At 43.3% G+C, this 19782-nt stretch overlaps 1 protein-coding gene across 5 annotated transcripts in view; it reads left to right on the top strand.

Annotated features, from left to right (window-relative positions):
* The window catches only part of LOC104331265 (contactin-4), a 354067-nt gene that overhangs the window by 138491 nt on the left and 195794 nt on the right, over positions 1-19782 (top strand). The window contains exon 1 of one of the 5 annotated variants that reach the window (XM_075432607.1): positions 4796-4816. The exons of the other annotated variants lie outside the window; for them this stretch is intronic. The gene's annotated coding sequence lies outside the window, so the exon portion shown is untranslated. Of the gene's footprint in view, positions 1-4795; positions 4817-19782 lie in introns of those variants that run through there. 5 annotated transcript variants of the gene reach the window in all.

Raw genomic sequence — 19782 nt, 5'->3', positions numbered from 1 at the left:
GTAACTATTGATTTTTACTTGTTTGAAAAATGGTGTGCTGGCTGCTTCCTTCTGCTCTTGGCCTTCAGCATGAACGGGGGTCCTAGGTCTTCTCGCCTCTGTGCCCTCTGGGTGTTCTACTTGTACATACAGCACACGCTTTCTGTGCCTCTGGCCCCTGAACGTCACCAGCCGTTGGCAGGGATGAGAGCTAAAGTGACAGTGGCCGTTTCCAGGTCCTTTCATCCAGCCGTAATCTTCCTTAAGTGCTCGATCACTAAGACAATGCTAAATATGCTTAGTACATCACAAAATATTCAGTTCTTGTTTCTGTTCTCATTGCTGTTACTGTTGCATGACTGCAGATGAGTAGTTTGACATCTATTATTTTGAAGCGTTGGTCACGTGATTTTTTAATAGCTATTATATATTAATGAGAGGCAGCACATTGTTTCATGTTACGCAGTTTAGCAATGGTCAATTTTACGTTTATAAAAAGGATTTGTTTGTTATACTGACAAAATCTGTTTCCCTATTGCTTGGGTCACTTCTGTGTGTTTTTCTTTTTTTTTTTTTTTTTCTTTTTCCTTTCTTTCTTTCTTCTGTTTTGTCCCCTCTATAAGAATTATAGCTGACCAGGAGAGGAACTGTCTTTCCCTCTTATGTTCACGCTTTGCCTAGCATGCCTTGTTAATGACTGGACTCCGTGAATACTGTGCAAATAGAAGCAATAATTGAGCTATTTCAAACGTGCATGAAAACGTAAAGCTTCATTTCCCACCTCAGTTATTCAGCTAAGGTAAAGATGGGCACCCATCCGTGGATTTCGCTCATCACCAATATGGAGCATTGTGCTTTACCGCTGCTGGTGCAATGACCATATTGTTTCAGAACCAAAGACAAACCAAACTAATTATTCCATAAATGTTTCTTCAATTGTATTCTTTTATCCCTAGCTCTGATGTATTTAACACATCTTAGGAAAAAATTGGACTAGGTGCCAGTCGTTATCATGTAATCCAAATGGACCTGCAGATGTCTTGATAACCCAGAACAGGTTTGATGGTTGAACCTTCACCTGTCTTTAATAGTCTCATTCAGTCTTAATCAGCTCCTGTTAAAGTGGTATTCTGCCTGTGAATTGCAACTTTTGTGCTGGCCTTAGTGCCAGTGGGAAGAAGCTCGTGAAGGACTCGGTGGCTTCACAACAGCTCTGTTGTCCTGCGGAAGGTGTCGGGGCTGGCTCGTCCATCTCCCCGGTCGTACAGCTCTGGAGCTGGAATAACGCTCCTTCTCCTCTTTGTTTCTCATCAAGGAGATAACACATCAAAGCATCACCTGATGTTAATCATAACAAACCAGCTAATCCTAATTAACAGTCACAAACAATTTCCAGCAACCAGCCAGTGCTGCTTTGAAATTTAGTCTGAAGTGACTAAATTTAGTAGGAGAGATTCAGATAAATCTGATAGGCAGCACAGATCGACCTGGGCAAAAGGTCCCTGCAATTATTTCTCGGTGCTGTCTCCTGTGTTATTTAGTAGTACTTTCTCGTAACTCTCACACCAGAGCCACACGTGTTTCCTCTTCCTAACCTACCGAGGGACGTCGTGCCCAGCGCGGATTCGGGGCCAGAGCAGAGCGTTGCCCTGCCCCGCGCCGCTCTGCAGCCTCGCCGCGCGCCGGAGCACAACCCGGGGTTTGCTTTGGGGTCTTTCATCTTCCATGTCTTTCTGCATTCCTTTGTTCTGTATTTTTATTCCTGTTACCAAGCAACTTTTTCAGTTTGCTTTAGTTTGGGTTTTTGGTTTGCTTTCCTTTTTTAAAGAAAAAAGAGATGTATTGTTCTGCCTTCCCCTTGCTTCTATGTTATCTTTCTTCCCATCTTCCTGTTACCGCTGATGGGCACCTTCCTGCTGTACCTATTATTTTTTGCTGACTGTTTTTATTTCTACTCAGCTCAGTCTGAAATATAGAATGGATCTCTTAATTTACTTTTAGGTAAAGAAATTATTTTTAAGTGACGTAAAGTGTCACATAGGTTGTAGAACTTGTTGCGTTAGACTTTATCCAAACAGTGGTCATCAGGTCTTAACGTTACTTCTTTTTCAAAAATTAATGCAACCTTTTCATGTTGCTTCTCTGGGTTTATATCGCAAACTTACTCTTCCGTGGTCGGCTTTTTCTTATTTCCTCTCATCAGCCTGTTCATATCCAGAGACGTTGCATTCAGCTTTATTAAATGCAGTCTTGTCACCTTAATTTAAATAATTGTAATCTTTTTGCTGCATGTAAAGCTTCATCTTTGTATTTGCTTTGTGTCAGCCTTAGTGATTACAATGTTACAATCACAGGTCAATAATTATCTTTTTCTAAAGTGGTGCCTGTTTTCATTTACAGAAAACTGCTTAAAATTTGTCCTTTATAGCGCTCTCCAAACTTATCCGTGGCGGTCTGCCGAGATCTTTGACATCTAAGCCTGACATTTTCTGTGATCTTCTTGTATTTTTTCTTGTCCTGTTGACATTGTTGGGATTTCATACTGCAGTTTCAGATATTATTGCTGTATTTGTAAGTCAATCGAATTATCTTTATATTCAGACTAGTCCTAAAATTCCCCAAATTTTCAAATTTTCTCCATCACAGGCATAAATTAATGGCTATATTTTTCTAATGTAATAGATTGTAAACAGGAAATCAGCCATAGTCTATTTATATGATGTAATCTATTCAGTGCTCTTACTCAGTTATTCTTTTTTTATTTTACTTTTTAGATAAGCTAGTAGTAGTTGATGGTGGAACTGGAATTACTGTTCTGAGATTGTCAGAGTCACATTCACCAGCTCCGTTGTCTGGAAGGTCTTCATGAGCTATGTTTAAATCTTTGCTGCATCTTTGAATTCTTCTTTTAGATATGCAGTACCAAATTACAAGATCTTTACACGCTGCAGCAACAAGAGACTAGGAGATGAATTGTGCTTCGTCCTTTGACTGGTGCTGTGTAACCATGCGGTTGTGATTCAGTGGGAGACGCGTTGGTCCCTCGGTTTACACCGGGTTTAACCGTGGTATCCAGAATCCAGGAAGGCTGGAGGGTGAGGGTCAGCCTGCTCTTAGCACGAGGGCTGGCAGCTCCCTGGATCTGTGCTCGCCATGTGCATCTGAACCCTTGGTCCAGGGCCACCACCAAGTCAGGCAGGTGGCAAGGGCGATGCAGTTCTCCATCTGGCCTCAAATCATCTGGTTTCTCTGTGTTGTCTGACATGTAATAAAACTATCATAAATTATTTGCAACATAGTATTAGCACGTGCTAAGTGTGGTTAATGTAGCATCGGTTCTGCTTGCTTTTGTAACTAATTGCTGCATTAACAGACTTCGCAATTATAGGAAGCGTGGTTAGATAAGTGGCAGTGGACAGGAAAAGATCTAGAGAAGCAATGTTTTATGAAGCTTTCTCAGCCTCCTCAAAGGGTTAATTCTCATTGTCTTCTGCATAACCGTAGATCATTGCTAATTCTTAGCTACCCACCAGCATTTAAATTAGAACTCTGCGGAGACTGCTTTTTTCCAAGTCTCTGAGCAGTCATTTGACAACCTGCGAAGTGGAAGATGAGCTCTGGTGGGGCTGGGAAGTAGGTGGTGTCTAAGGGTAAGTGCATTTGGAAAAAAAGCTGTGAAAATTCACAGCAAAAGCAGCCTGGAGATACCTGAAATATGCTACACTTAAGCTTTCTACTTGTATAGACAAGCTGGTGATCCTGGGATAGCACAGGGTTTTCAAATCCAGAGTCAAGAGGCTTAGGCCTGGGTCTGAGAACTGAGCAGTTCAAAGCCAAGCGGGTTATGGTCGACCTAAGCCTCCAACACGAACATACTTTCTTTTCATCTCCAAATAATGTTTCTAGCATTTGTGTGTAGCCTGGCTTCCTGTCGTCAGGCTTAAAGCACCGGTGCTTCCATAGGAAACCAGCTTGAAGGGGAAGAAGAGAATTTCAGCTTTGCTGCAGACAGTTGTGGGCAAAGTGAACGAGGCTCAAAATCTTTTATGTGTCGTTGGCTGTAAACAGAATATCCAGGCTAGGACAATTGAAAAATAGCTATATTTTATTTTATATCAAAAAGCGCTTCTAAGCAAAGTCTGTAAGTGGTACTGTGTGATTTCATGCTTTATTGTTCCTCAATCTGTTCAGTTTACAGGCAAAAAGGTATTTTTCATTCTCCTAGCTGCTAGCTTTGCCAACGCTACGTGAGCTCTGCAGCTCACGCTGTGATCTTTCTGGCTTCTGCATTTCCATCAGTAATAAAGAATCCGCAGGACAAATTCTTCTTAGTGACACCTGCGAAACCCCACGATCTTCCAGGATTTCACAGGCAAAACTGAGCGGGGAGCAGCAGCCCCTTTGAAAATCAAAAGGAGAGGAGCCTTCGGAGGAGAGCTGCACGCTGCAAAAGCATCCATTTAGACTTGTGCAAAGAGGAGTACGAGTTGAAAGGTGAAAGCATAATTAAGAAAACATGACAACGGGGAAAGTTTTCCGAGAGTGAGGTTTACAGAACCGTAGGATGTTATCTCAAGGAGGTGGCGACAGGTCTGTTGCCTGGATATTTTCAGTGAAAGGGTGGAAAGAAGATATAATTTGTCATAGCTGGAGAGAATTCAGGCATTTGGGGAACAGCGATTTGAAAAATGGTTATGGATTTACTATATTTTAAAGTCGATGAGGTTTTTTTTTTTTAAGTAGGATGACTTTGTTCCCCTTTCTTTGATATTTTCTTCCAGAACACAATACTCCAACATTCCTGTGACTCATCAGAAGTGCAGCATGATAAGAGATGGTAGGCCAGTTATTTCCATCTATCCCATTCCAGTCATTCAGCATAATTTGCCTAATGTGTCTTTTCCAGCTCTAATTTCTGCAGTTTTGCATAGATGCCATTAGGATGTCATCAGGGGAACGAAATGACTGCCAAGGTGCTGTGGCCATGGTGGCACGTATGAAATTAAAGTCTTGGGGTTCACACAGAGCAGGGAGCTGCTCTCACATCCTCACTGACGCGGTCAGTGGGGGGGAGCGGGAGATTTGGGGTGGGAAATGGGAAAGGAGGAGATGGATAGGCCTGGTCGGAGAGGAAGGATGGGGACTCCCAGCAGCAGGGAGGGTTGGGGGCTTGGTGAACCCCAGAGAGATCTGGGCACTGGCAGTGGTGAAGGAGTCGTAGAACAGGCTGGGTTGGAAGGGGCCTCCAAACATCATCCGGTCCCACCTTTCATGGGAAAGGGAGTCGAGATGAGATGACATTATCTAGCACCCGGTCCAACTGCATCTTGGTGCTATGATTCAGAGCATCTGTTTTTTTTCTACAAAGCAATATTCTGCAATTCAAACGTTTGTAATAGCTTCTATAATCAGGAGATGGTTTCAGAAGATTTTCTGGGATCTGAATTAGTTATTTCAGTAAGTATATATGTACCTATACGTATACATCCATACGTATTTTAAAAATTAATATAAGTTGATGATAGTAGCTTGTTCTGTCTATATTGGCCCTTTTTTATTTTTTTTTTTCTCGTGTTTGCAGTCTCTGCAAGCTGTGAACTTCTGCAAAACAGCACAAACAGTGAAGTTTTCAAAACAACACTGTTTTAAAACCAGAACCGTCCAGTCAGGGATCTGAAATGAAGGGTGCTGTGTCATGGGAGAAAAACGCCCTTACAAGTTAAACCGAACTTCAGATTAGGGTTTATTTAAGTTGTCTTTTTTGTGTGTGCATACTGCTGGGTGCATGTACTGCAGGGTGTGGCTGTGAATTTAGGAAAGGCCCCCGCTGCCCTCCCACCCCTCTGCTTCTGCTGCCCCGCACGGGAGATGCTTCCCAAAGCGCACCCATGGGGAGGGCATTGCGGAATCCCACATAAATGAGGAACAAACAAAAAAAATACCTGTTTGTGGCCATTTACAGGCCACCTGCCAAAGATGAAAAGGAACGTGGATGCAGTTACGGAAAATTCTTGCGGCATTTGGCAGCGTTTAAACCAGTTAAGCAGAACGCAGGTCGACAATCGTTGCTCTAATATCCTAGCGAGGGTTTTTTTTGGTGGATATTTTATCTAGCACAAACAAAGTTATAATTCTCTAAGGGGACTCAAAATACTCCAAGCATCTTAAATTTACAGACACTGGAATTAAACCTGGTAGTATTCTGAGAAAGCGGATAAATCAATTTTTCAAAAGTAGAAACAAAGTCACAGGGAGTTCTAACCTCTCAAAACCATGGATTACATTACTTTGGAACCCAAGGCTGTGACATCTTTTACTGTCTTCTGAGAAGCAACTCCTATAATGAAGTGATTACAAGGATGTTACAGCAAAAATACTGCAAAACATGAAATGGCATTATCGCCTGTAAGATCTTACCAGGGGGCTCATTCTGCCACACGGTCATCTTTGTAATGCTGTCAGGGATTGCGCAATTCAACTAGTTATTCTTGAAATTAAGAAAAAAAAATACTTTTAAGCTTTAAAAACTAAATATCTCTGATGTCTGCCAGCATTTGCATGGCTGAAATTTCAATGGAAGGTGCATTTGAGAGCTTGTGCCGATAGACTGCCTGCCCTAACTGTACTGTCCATCCTTTTTTTTCCAAAATCTGAAGCAGAAACAGAGGGCAGGTTTTCCGTTTTAGGATTGAGAGCTGCCTTCCCTCCCGTTCAGGTTTCAGGCCAGACCCTTGGGCCCGACTCCTTTGCTGCTTCCCTCCTGGATTCCTCCTTCCCTGCTATCCCAAACATCGCTGTTTTGCAGTTGCTGCTGCAGCTCATTGCCCAGGCTTGAGGGCATCGCTTTGAAATATTTTGTATTTGGTTTATGTACCTTTTACGTACTTTTTTTTTTTTTTTTTTATAATCCTGCCATCCCTTGCATGGCTCCTGTCCGTTATAGCTGTGTGGAGGTCTCCAGTGCCTTCAGACACTTTAGGATTAAGAGCAGTAGATGAACCTACCTACAAGAGACTGTTGACCCGCTGATCCTCTCTACGACTTTTGTATGGCCATTTATCACAGCGGCTTGTATAGAATACCCTGATCCAGTTGATAAGGTTTTCATCCACCCTGAACACATTCCTTCGTTACAAGTCTCAACATGTGACAGTGCAAATCAGTGCCGTGATTAGTTTTGTACATGTCTCTCTATTGTGATCAATGGCAAACTGAAATGGATCCTATGAAAATATTTATAAATTGAAATCATGAGCTGCTATTTTTTTAAGCTATGTAAGAAATAAAATTTTTGAAGTGATCCATTGCCACGCCGTTGAGTGGTGACACGCTTGTCGGGCTCTTGTGCCTGGGAAACCTGCGCTTCCGATTACTTCGGTGCCGAGTTTCCGCCCTGCATGTCTAAAGGCTGTTGTGCAGGACGTGCAGCAATACATTTGATTAGCAGAATGGTATTTTAAAAGTGCCGCCCTTTAGCCACTGGAGGGGAAAAACTCAGAAATGAGAGAGACGTGCAAACCAGTATGAGGGATTTTTGCACAGTTACCTCTCTGTGGGCGTAAGGAGGACTCGTGTTTCCACATCTGCCGATCTGAGTTCTTTCGTGAGCTTTAAATTTCTCTAATAATATTTGGGGATGGGAGATCCATGAAGTGTCACGAGTGCTAGAACAGAGTTATCCAAATCATGAAGGCTGCTTCGCTCCATCTGCCGGCTGGACAGCCAAATTCTGTAATTCCTACTCAAAACTCATTGTCATCTAGGAAAGTTTGCAGGTATGAACACTCTGCAGGTTCTTGCTCTCCCACAACTAACCTCTGCCGTGACTCAAAGTCATGCTTCTCGGGAACCTTTCCTACCAGATGGAACAGAGGACAGATGAGGTAACACCAGATGCAGTGACAATGTCTCTGCAGGAATTCAGCTCTGTAGAACAGGCAGGGCTGGAAAGGATATAGGAGGCAGCTTCTGGCAGACAAGCAGAGGAAATTCTCGGCAGCCGAGACTGGCTGTAGAGGTAGGACAGGTTAGGTCTGTCTTCTGAAAATGATGTCGTCTCCTGTTATCCCACTTTGGTCCCTAAAGAATGAACCCGAAATACAGAGGGTCAGCTCATGGCATGTGATTTTGGAGGCGTCCTTGGTGCAGCAGACCTTTCAGTTTCATCTTGTCTCTCATCATCCATGTACTTTGCCAATTAAAAGACCCGAAGCAATTAAACTGTCTATAATTATCCGTGATACCACGTTGGCATTCTGGGCATTAGCCAAACAGCACATTTAACAATCACTTACACTTCAAATACCGTAATCAGCAATTATCTAAAATGCATAGTCTTAACAATTAGCAATTCAAGGTCTTGTTTGCTTGAAAAAGTGGGCAAAAGTAATTCCATAGCATAGTGACACATACACAATTTCATACACAATTACGGCGCATGTGGGAGGTAGCACATATCCTAACTTTGGTATTAGTGCATTAACATCAGCTTCAGCTGAAGTGGCTTTTAGGAATGATGGAAACGACTGACTGTCACAATATTATATGAATTGAGTGTGGGCACCAGCTCTGGTAATAGATAGTTTGGAATTCATAGATATAAAGGCACAATAAATAATAGAAAAGGGACAAACCATTCATCTCAGCGTTGCCATATTGAGACTTGCTGACTTGCATTAGCTTTTGTTCGGCATGCAGCTTTGTCTTTTTACAAATTATTTTTCTGTTACGAAATGAAGCATTTGCAGATTGAAAAAATACACTTTTTGTTTTGGTGGAATGGTGAACCAGTTATCTTAACAGTTCAATATTTTCTGATAATCTTAGAAATGTTATTTGTTCAAGTCTTAATGGAAGAAAAATGTGGGTAGCATTAGAAGAACGAGCTTTAGAGAGCATCACTATTCTGTCTTTGATGACTGTGATCCATTTGGTAAGTCATCAAAGATGTACGAGAGAATAAATCTACCCTTTCATGACCGTCACCTTTATATAGTCTAAAACAACACATAGGGTAATTTTCCTTCTTTTTCTAAATGTAAGTGCTTTTTTGTGAATCTTCCAGTATGATTTTTCACTCATACAGTATATACTTCTAGTTGATAGCTCCTATCTTTTACAGGAGAAATTGCTGAAGCTGAGTAATTAATGTTATTGTTGACTTCTCTTATTTACTGGAAGTGACTTAGCTGAATCATAGAAGAATAAGGATTGTACTCTGAATGTTTTCCTGTATACGTTGCTCCTAGCAAGTAGTTCCTTAATGGCTTATCCAACAACAACAACAAATTCTGGAAAGGAATCTGGCACTTGAACTGTGTTCTTTATTCAGCATCCGTGCCATCGCCAGGCTGAGGTGACACGAGGTAGATGTGGCCATCGAGAGAACAAGTGCTGGCTTATTGTATTGTTTAAACCCCTGCTCTCTCTTTTTGCTTTCTGAATCTTGTTTTAAATCTAATATTGCCATAAAAAGATAGTGTTGTTCTGTCTCCTGTAACCACCACGTCCTCTTTTGTGCATGCTCTACAACTTCACCTTCCCATCTTTTACGGGATGGGGCAGGATGCAGTGAGCCATCGCCGCTAACAGACAGTACAGTAATGCCCTGGGGTGGGACACGTGAAAAACATATGGGTGAATAAATAAAAAAAAAAACCCTACTTCTATCTTAAATTTTCCCAAAGATTTTGTGCACAAAGCTTGATGTTCTACAGAAATGCTTTAGGCACATAGAGGTGGATCCCGAACGATCGAGGTTGGGTCTGAACTGCAGCGGCAGCGTGCTGCGCTGCCCGGGTTCGCGAGCGCTTGCAGGTCGGAGCTATCCGGCAGCTGCACGGCACAACAGGGATCTGCCCTCCTGCTGTAGCATCCCTTCCGCTTGGGAACTGGGAAGAACCTGTGGATGGACCTACCTGGCAGTGTACCGTGTTCCTGGTGTCCCCAGGCAGGTCTGGCTTACCAGGGGTGGGGGGCTCAGATGCCTCCAAGGGGTAACGGAGCTTGTCCTCGGAAAACTGAGTTATTTTCTCTCCAAACAGTGGCCTAGGTCTTGTGCAAAACAGTTTTCTGTGAGCCCCGCCTGGCGCCTGTGGGATGTTAAGCCACATGAAGAAGACTGAGAAACAGAACCACAGATCTTGACACCTGGTAGGGTTCATTAGTTGCAGGATCATTTGTTTCTTCCCCTGGATTCTTCAATTATTTTTGTTTTAGTTTTATCTCCGTCAAACCAGATAACTATCCAAGACTATAGGCTCCTTCACCACGGGCAGACGTGACACTGCAAAGCTGACGTAGTCCCCACAGGAGCATCTGTCCTTCAGCAGAGACCCAAAACTTCTGGCAAACGTGAAACAAGCTTTGGAGCACTGGAACGGGCTGCCCAGGGAGGTTGTGGAGTCTCCTTCTCTGGAGATATTCAAGACCCACCTGGACAAGGTCCTGTGCAGCCTGCTCTGGGTGACCCTGCTTCGGCAGGGGGGTTGGACTAGATGACCCACAGAGGTCCCTGCCAACCCCTACCATTCTGTGATTCAGGAACGGGGCAGGAGGGAATTTTAGCAAACAGGCACACGCTCGCTCGATGTAAAGTTTCTTTCCTTGTTGCTTGATAAGACGGGCGAGGGGTGAGCACATCCATGGTCAGGGGACGGTGACGCTGCTGGGAGCACGATGCTCTCGGGCAAGGGGCCTGCAGCACCCAGGGGAGCTGGTCTGCGCTTCTGTTGGGCTCCTGTTAAAAGAAGCAGCTCCTTTCTTCTGTTCCATCTCTCTAAGCGCTGCCACGGCACTCTAACAGCGAAACATCCATTGCTTTATATGCTTTTACATGACAAGGAATTTAAAATCTTGTAAGGTGAGATTGCTGTGTTTTTTTATCAGACCTCAACTCTTTCTTTTGCATCACTTAATGTAGTTTTTTCTTTTTTTGTTTCTCCTCTGATAGTGTTCTCTTATGCGGGATCCATCAGTTCCTGCTTTGCTGGTCTTTCTTATACGTCTTGAATGATTTAATAACGAATACACTTTCTTTTCAGTAATGTTGTGTTTACTTTATTGCGATGTATTTTACTTTAAAGGAGTTCTTGAGACATTGCACAATTTAAAGTTACAAATCTTCCTGTCTTTGACAGTCTGTCTCCAAGGGAATATGTCCCAACAGGGATAAACAGAACTGGAAGGAACTGTGTTTACTAATTACCACCACCATTTAGAAACAAGTATGAGTCACGGGGCACCTCAGCGAATCCAACCCAAAGAACAGGAAAAAATGAATCTATATATTTGCTAAGGAAATGAAGACTGAACAGAACTTAAAGGCAATTAAAGTATTTCCATTTTATTACTGAATAAATACTTCAGAATATTTTCATTTGCTTCCCTTTTTGTTTGCTCCTGGAGTCTGCTTGTTAACGTAACTGGGATGTACAAGAACTCCTTAATTAACCTGGTTTTGTGGGCGTCTCACAGTTTCTATGAAATATGTATGCTGACAGCTATGTAACAATAGTAAAAATAGAAATGACAGATTTGTAAGCACTGGTCAATTAAAAAATGTTCAAGAAATGCAGTTTTTGAATTATTGGACCAGGCTTCTCTGCAAATTGGAATTCAGTTCAGTTAATTGAATTCACAGGATCTACGGCAATTTACATAAAGTTATAATAAAAGCACGGTTATCTTCTCAAAAGCTGCAGTTTCAGAATATTATATTAAAAATTGAATAATAAAATTTTTTCTAATAAGTGAATTCAGAAATATCTAATTGACACACAAACAAAATTGAAATATGTATTTGACTCTCAGTTACAAAGCATTTGGTGTGCAGTAATCCCAGGCAACGTATTGTGAGTACAGTATGGACTGTATGGAAGCCAGATGCTGGTCCATTTGTCTGTCGCTCTTGATGAGCTTAGGCCCAGTCCCTGCCTATATCTCAAGTGAATGGCTTTGATTTACTCCGGTAAATAATGCATAAAGTAAATATTGCTTTTGTTGAAGCCCTGAAAGCGGTTTCCTTAAAACACTGACAGTCCCCACGTCCACTGGCGTCCTGGCAGTGGTCGTGCTGAGTCTGGGCTCTGTGCCCTTGGGCATCCTTCGGACTGGGGGTGGGAGGACTGCAGGTGTCCTCCAGGTATTTCCTTCAGCAAATCCCCATCCTGGCTTTTCCTTAACTGTTCTTCCCCATCTGTTAGACGTACATGTTTATCTACATCCGCAGGCGTGTAAATTCAGTTATTGCAATCGCAATACAGCTTTTTGTTCCTGGGGCTGTGTTGGGAAGGTTTAAGCACGGTTTTTACTGATTGAAAAGGACTGTGGGGAAAGAATCTGTTTACTTAAAAATAAATGTGGCAATTAAATATGTTATGCTGACCTTATGAACCTAGTGGATTTGATGCTTAAATAAAACATGCAGAAAGCAATAAGCCTGTAGTATATGTAGGAGAAAGATACATCTACATAGCTGCCCTCACTACAATAAAAAAAAATATCCTGAAAAACTGTGATGATGTATGAATGCGTTTTCTGTGGGTCTCTTTAAAGGGGAGACTTCAGGAAGAGTCTGCTCCCCAAAGATTAAACCTACAAAGAACGCACATGTTCACGCAGGGACGATGCCTCGGCAGTTCCACGCGCAGGTAAGCGGGGCTGCGGCGGTGGCAGAGGCTCGTCACCCTGCACAGCACTGCGATTAATTGGAAGCATCCACTTTAATTACGGGGATTTCTATAATCATCTTTCGGTGGTGAGAGCAGGACTATAGCCCGCACTGACACCCACGAGCAAGACTACGTTTCGTTTTTCTGCTGAACGTGGATAGGTTGCGGGCGGTGGGTGAGCAAGCAGGACGGCTCCGCTGGGCGAGGGGTGTCGGGAGGGCTGGGTGCTGCCGGGATGCAGCTGCTCATCACGGAGCTCCCCGGGGATGCAGAGCAGCCAGGCAGCCTCCCTGCCCGGCCCGGGCGAGGAGACGGCAGTGGGGACCCGCTCAGCAGCGTGGTCGTGTGCCCGCGACGTGGGAAGCGAAGCTGGGCCGGGTCTTGGTGCAGCAGACGGGTCCCTGCCAGCTGCTTTTGGGTTTCTGTCCTGCTGCTCTTCGCTGAATCAAGCTGCTGAGACAGCATCGTCCGCTCAGAGCTCGACGGTTCCTTTGGCTTTTCTTTTACAGGCAGGTAATTGATTTGTTTAAACAAATTAGCTGTCCTTTAGACCAAATGCTTTCTGCAGAAGTTAAAGATCTTGTCGTGTAGGATAGCACTTGGGTGGTCTCAGAGCCAAGCATCAATAGAACTCTTGAAGAGCAAGCACAAACAGATCAGCCAGGTATGTCAGGGACAAAAGTAGGACAAATTATTTAGCATAAGTAGAATTTTTCTGGCTGTTGCATTCTCTGCTAGAATGTGGAAATTCCTTGTTGACAGAGCAGCTGTTCCCCGGAGCTGTCGGGGTGGCGAGGTGGGAAGGTGCAGTGGCTGATGCCTTTTGCTAGGCTTTAAAACTTTTGGGGTGGTTTGTGGCTTTGTTGCTAGAATGTCAGCAATATTGATTCGTTTCGTTGAAATGCTGAGGAGTGAGTTAAGAGAAGCAGATGCCTTATCTAGGAAGACTTTTCACTGTGGTTTCTTGGAGTATTATGACAGCAGAAATTGGAGTCGCATGATAAATGGCTGAAACTTTTTGCTTTTGTTCTTACAAATGCTTCCCGGTGCCTAGACAGCCCTATGGTTGTAAACTCTGAGCAACGTGAATTACTCAGAGATGCATTAAGCTAATGCTGCGCTTATGGAAAGAGTTGTCCTTGCACTTTTGCAGTACCCATCGATGGCCGAGAGCTGGACCGTTCTCCTCCGCGTGCTTGGTACGTGCGCTGTGCTTACTTCAGCCTCTCGAACCCTGCCTGGCCAAGCACAGGAGTCAATACCTCTAATACTAACCCAACATTTGGGCACTGCTGGCGGTTTTTGCAAGGCCCTGCAATTTCCAAGCGGTGGTAGTGACATTTCAGATTGATAACAGCGTGTATCCAGGTGTATGGATTTTTTGGGGCATTGCGTGACGTTAGTAAATGTCACTCTGCAGTTTCATTTGCTTTTGCAGCACGCTGGTTTAAATGCTCTGTCTTTGGACTTTGTTTTTCTCAGGCTAGAGCTCAAAGCCCAGGGGTGCTGTGAAGCCCCGCTGACCTGGTCTTATTTGCGGGGCAGAGTAGTTGAAGGAGTTGCCTGAAATTCTGCGGTGCAGAAGGTCCATACAAAAGAGCAGGTCATTTTTCTCCTGAATAGGCAGAAAGTCTCAAAGTGGAGAAGACCACAGGCTGCGAAGTATGGAAGCGTCTCGCGACTAAGGACAGGGTATGTTCTCATTGGATTTGGCTGAGGAGAACAGCCCAAGAAGAAAAGAGCAGCAGTATCTGGTTACTGATGTGCTGCAGATATTCCTGGAGCCGAGGAGTAGAACAAGGAAAGGGTAACACACCGCAAGCAGAGCTGGTGAAATCTCAGTGCAGTATCAGGTATGTACCTGAGGGAACTGCCATCCTACCCTGCAAAGGTGCTCTGGGGTTTTATGATGAAGCTTTCTGCTTTCATGGAAAACAGTAAGTCTGAATTCGGCATGTGCAAGCAGCATGGTTCAGGTTTGTTGTTTTCAGCGGTTTTTTCCTAACTGAAAGAAGAACTTGCCCTCATTTCAGAACAAAAGGCATCCCCAATGTGTGCCAGTTGTGAAAGGGCTGATGTGAATATTATGATAATTTATTTTCTTAGGAATGTTGTAATTTCAGCATTTCTGTAATGATTATAAGCAGATGCAGGAAAGAATGAGGTGGTGCTCCAGCATGCATCGCATTAGCAACAACCAGTGCACTTAGTAATGTGTCAGGCTTTGGCAAATATCTACGTTTTCCTTTAAAAGCATAAATAAATAAACCAACCCACACTTAGGTCTTGCTTTTATAAGACTGAAGCTTCTATATTACTAGTTTTTTATCTTGTTGCTGAAACTTGATCCCCTTACCAAACTTTCACAGAATGGTAGGGGTTGGCAGGGACCTCTGTGGGTCACCCAGTCCAACCCCCTGCCGAAGCAGGGTCACCTACAGTAGGCTGTAGAGGACCTTGTCCAGGTGGGTCTTGAATATCTCCAGAGAAGGAGATATTTCATAGCACAATGAAGCAGAACTTTACCACGCTACAGCGTGAATTCTCTCAATGATATTTTGATGCCAGTCACTTACTTCGCTTTTATTTTAAACAGAGAAACCAAGTTGATTTTGTTGCTAGAATGAGCAATGGGGTAGTCGCCTCCATTTCTGGTTTGCATTAAAGAACAAAAATACTGAGTACTCGTGGCCTCGTGCTGTTTATTTATGGAGGAAAACTTTGAAACCTGTTTGAAAACCTCGATAAATAAAGCAATGGCAATCCCCTTGCAAAACAGTCTAGCCTTATTTAAAGCCAAAGTTGAACGATTAGGAAATGTTCCTCCTCCTGCGCACGCAGTAGCCAACACCACGGCTCCCAGCACAGCCACCACGTACCAGCGCGTCTGAAAGCGAAGGCTTTGCGCTGGATCCGCAGCCGCTGAGAAGCGTGCGAGAGGGAAAACGGGGAACTGGGAGGGAAAAATCGGTGAGAGCCGTAGTGCCGAGCAACAGCAGCGCATCCGCTGTCGGCACAGCGCGATCGAGCGAAGGAGTGGCTTGACTGGTCTTGAAAAGGGCACTGCACCAAGTGAGGAGGAGTAGGGCAACGCGCGGGTGTCCTGTCAGCCCGTGGCTCCTGCCCAGCGCGCTGCCAGGCCTGCGGAGCATCGAATGGCTCCAGCGCTTGCCGCGTGGAGCTCTCGGGTGGTCCTCGGGCGGGCGATCCCGCGCCTCGCAGGGCACCCGCTGCGCCCTTCCCTGTGCTCCTCTTTCACAGGAGTGGCAATGGAAAAGGAGAGAGATTTGGATGGGAGCACCCAGCAGGTGGAATAAAATGTAAAATTGTCTGCTTTACACTCAGAAGTATGCTGTAAAAATTATTTAATGAAAGGTTTCTTTAAAGATTGCGTAAAGTAATCCCTGGTATTCTTAAGCTACTGAGGAACATAACAGAAAACAGTATTTTCTGTATCCTTTAAATGCTTTATTGCACATCATTTGAATCGCTTTATTGCTGAGAGCGATAGATAACCATTTCAGATTTTTTCTGCTTTAGTTTTGGTAATGTCATTTCTGATTAAACTTATATGGTGTAGTATATTGAACCATGAAATAGTTAAATTTTTTATGAGCTCAGTGAAAATCCTATTGCTTTTGGGCTTTAAAGTATCAATAGCCTAGCTGAAGAAGTCAGACCTAATTAAAAGAAAGCACTGATGCAAGATCTGCCCTCTTTTACTGCATTCTTCCCGTCTTAGAAACGTACATCCATTTTAAAGCAAAGTATACTTCCAGCTGCCCAGGCTCTGTTATGCAGAATATAGCAATGACAGGGATCTTTGATTTCTTTAAGCTGTTAATTCCTTAGCTGCAATTTTATGTATGGGCTTCAGCAACATCATACATTTGGCTTTGAACCGATGAATCAGAAGATTTTTTGAATGTTCAGCTCGGTACTGCTTAGTTAATAGTTCCAATGGTGCACCAGACAGTTTTATTTTATGGTAGGAGGCGAGCGATAAATCACAGGTAAGACCTGCCTGTATTTACTGCACAGAGAGCCTTCGTTAGAGATCTGTTTTACTACAATTAAAAGGTACATATTCTCAAGGAAGCTATAAAGCAGTTTTGCATATGAAGCAAAGGGCTGCACCAGTATCAGCCTGGTTTTGAGCAAGGCAAACCAGTGATTTATTGTTAGGGGAAAGCATCAGAGGGATACCAAAGAAATAAAGTATATCTTATGGCAAGATATAAAATGCAGTAGCGTAGATTTTAAAGGAGATGGCAGAATTTACAGAAACTGACTATCCCAGACAGTTGGCAAATGGACTAAAGAAGACAAATTTAAGACTTGCCAGAAGGAAGCCCTATATCAGGGGGTAGAAATTCAAGTGCTTTGCAAAGAAAATGTAAATAAGGCAATAGATGTCTAAGAGGACAGTGGTGAAATGAAATGCAGAGAAACAGCTTCGTGCTGAGGAGAGAGGATGTGTTGTGTGGGGGAAAATACCAAGGATAAGACCCCTGGGAGGGAGTTGGGAACAGCTGCCATGCACGCTGGCAAGTTACTGTATAAACGATTATGAAACTTGAATGGTTTATAGCGAGATGTTTAAGAGGTGGTTGCCTCTAGCTACTTTTTGATGCCTAAACACGTTAAAAAAAAATCTGCATAAGCTAAAAAATATAATGAAAAGCAGACTCTGTAGTTTTGTAGTATGTGGTTAACACTTGCTCTAAGAGGTCTACTAGGATTTGGCTGTCCAAACGCAGATTCTTTGCTATCTTCTGTGCATGCGTTTGCTTGGTAGGTGCCAGCGAGCGAGAAGAAACAATACACACAAAGCGCACAATCAAAGCATGGCACCTCATCCTGGCGAGTATGAGGGAAGCCCAGAGTCCTTCTAGTAGACAAGGACATTTCTGTGCATGGGTGGTGACTGCACCAATACAGGTCAGTGCATTTGGCGAAGAGACCTGGTGCGTGAGTCTCCTAGCTGAAGAATCGGAGCCCAGGTAACGTCTCTACGAGTTGCAGGCAGTTACTACACCCTGTTTGGCTGCTGAATGCAGGATCTGTACTAAGCAAGGTTACCAATAAGCCATGGCACGCTTTCAGCTCTTCTGGACATTCAGATGTGTTGAAGTGTTTAGTTGTTTGTCTTAGCTCTGGATGTGTTTATTGAAAAAGGGAGCTGCAGCGCCCAAGAAATGCTGGACAGGCACCTTCTTTGCCCTATTCCCTGTAGGGAAACCTACTCTGTTGTTGTTTTAAGCTTTTCAAAAGGAAACACCTGGTCTGCTAGGCTTGTAGAGTACCAAAAAACTCAAAACACCATATATTATAGCTAAAATCATAGTAGCAAGTGGAAAAGCAAATTGATAGTAAAAGTAACAAAGCTATGTGAGATGCAAGTCAACAAGTACATTTGAGTGGATGTGTCATGTTGCATTTGTGATAACAGATGTTATAAAATTACTTTGGGTTTCTGCAGTTTTCATCTTTATGGATTATTGTGTGAAATGTGTCATGAAACTAAAGTACCAACCTAGACCTTCATCAGGAGCGTAGACTTGAGACTATCCAATATTGCTGTCTTTTCAGTTGTCCACGGGATAGAAATGGCGTCCCAATAGAACAAAAATATACAGCGTTTCCTGGATTCTTTGCCCAAAGTAAAACCAAGCAGCTGCAGTTAATAAAAAAACGCTATTGGTTGTCCCACAACTGTCTGGGAGCGTTCGATCACCAGCAGAGAGAAATGACGTTGGAGGGAAGATGACGGAATAGTAGCTGAGTTGTGCAAAATCAGCAGTGCTGCCCTGCACTGACGCTGGAAATACTGCAGGGCCTTCCCGTTGGTGCAAGGGGTTGTCTTTTGGAAGAGTAAGATGAAAAATAACAGCCAAGCCATCAAGCATTCTATATTAGCCTACAGTATGTTTTGATATGCTAAAAAATAATTAATTTAAATTGCTGCGAACTGTGGAATTTAGGCAGTGTTTGTTTCAAAACCATATTGGAAGTGTAGTGTGTATATTTAAACGTGCAGTTTCATTTATCTTCTTAACTTGACAGGTGCACTGATTTATGCACAAAGCTTCTATTCTTGGCTAAAAAGGCAGGGGACATGGCTTAATGAATTGTCATGATACTTTCATGATGCTGAGCTTATTTGTTCTAGCCTTTAAAATCTGAAGTTCAGCATTTGGTTCAGTCTTCCTCAAAATGAAGGATTGGTTTCTAAAAAAATTAATTGTTGTTTGTGTTTTAGAAGAAATCAGTAAATTTGTGTTAAAGAGCAAAAAGCTCCACACCGTGTTAGCTCTCCCACGGAAAGGCATTAGGCACAGCTCTGAGGTTTTATGTGACTGAAGGTTCAGTTAATGGGCACCGGTTTCAGATACAACTTCTTTTATAACTTATATGCCAGGTTCACCTCTCACTGATTTTATAAATAATTCTGGAAGTATCTCTGTAACTTTTGCAAGTGGGGCATGAGAACCTAATCAGGTTAGATGGCTGGTGAATTTCCCTGCATATAAATTATGGATTTGAGGAGATTTGATGAAGTTGTGTATCTTTAGCTGTCTCCGTGTGCATGTACTCACCATCTGCTCTCAGGAGAGGGACGATAGAGGGTCATTAAACCGTAATGGTATTTACTGGAGTGGAAGCATCGCAGACAGCCGGGTGACCACATCCCACAGTGAAGAAACAGGAAATAATATAAACTGTCTTCAGAGGCTGGAAAGGGTAAACACCCCGTGCAGCAGCAGATCATGTCTGGGGTGTGCTGCAGCTCTCAGACACAACCCGGGGAAGGCAAATAGCTAGGGGCCCACAGAAATAAGGAAAACTGGGGTGACACTGTAAAGGTAGTTTCTCCTGTGAGTCCTTCAGCTTATTCTGGATGAGCAAGAAACACAAGTAGGCTGCTGTTTCCCCCAGGGAGAAATCGATGGTTGGTTTATTAAAGCTGGGGTTGTAGCCTGTTCTATTTAAAATGAAAATACCGTATTTGGCTGTTTCTTAGTAGCCTAAAAACTCCTGATTATACTAAATATCTTTTTCCTAGTATCAAATAGAGGTAGCATTTAAAAGTTAAAGATCCTTACGTGAGGGTTAACAAGGTTTTTGCATT

The sequence above is a fragment of the Opisthocomus hoazin genome, chromosome 11, assembly GCF_030867145.1.
Source record: "Opisthocomus hoazin isolate bOpiHoa1 chromosome 11, bOpiHoa1.hap1, whole genome shotgun sequence".
NCBI classification, from domain to species: domain Eukaryota; kingdom Metazoa; phylum Chordata; class Aves; order Opisthocomiformes; family Opisthocomidae; genus Opisthocomus; species Opisthocomus hoazin.
Note: the sequence above shows the minus strand (reverse complement) of the source record. Positions and strands in the feature narration are given on the sequence as shown.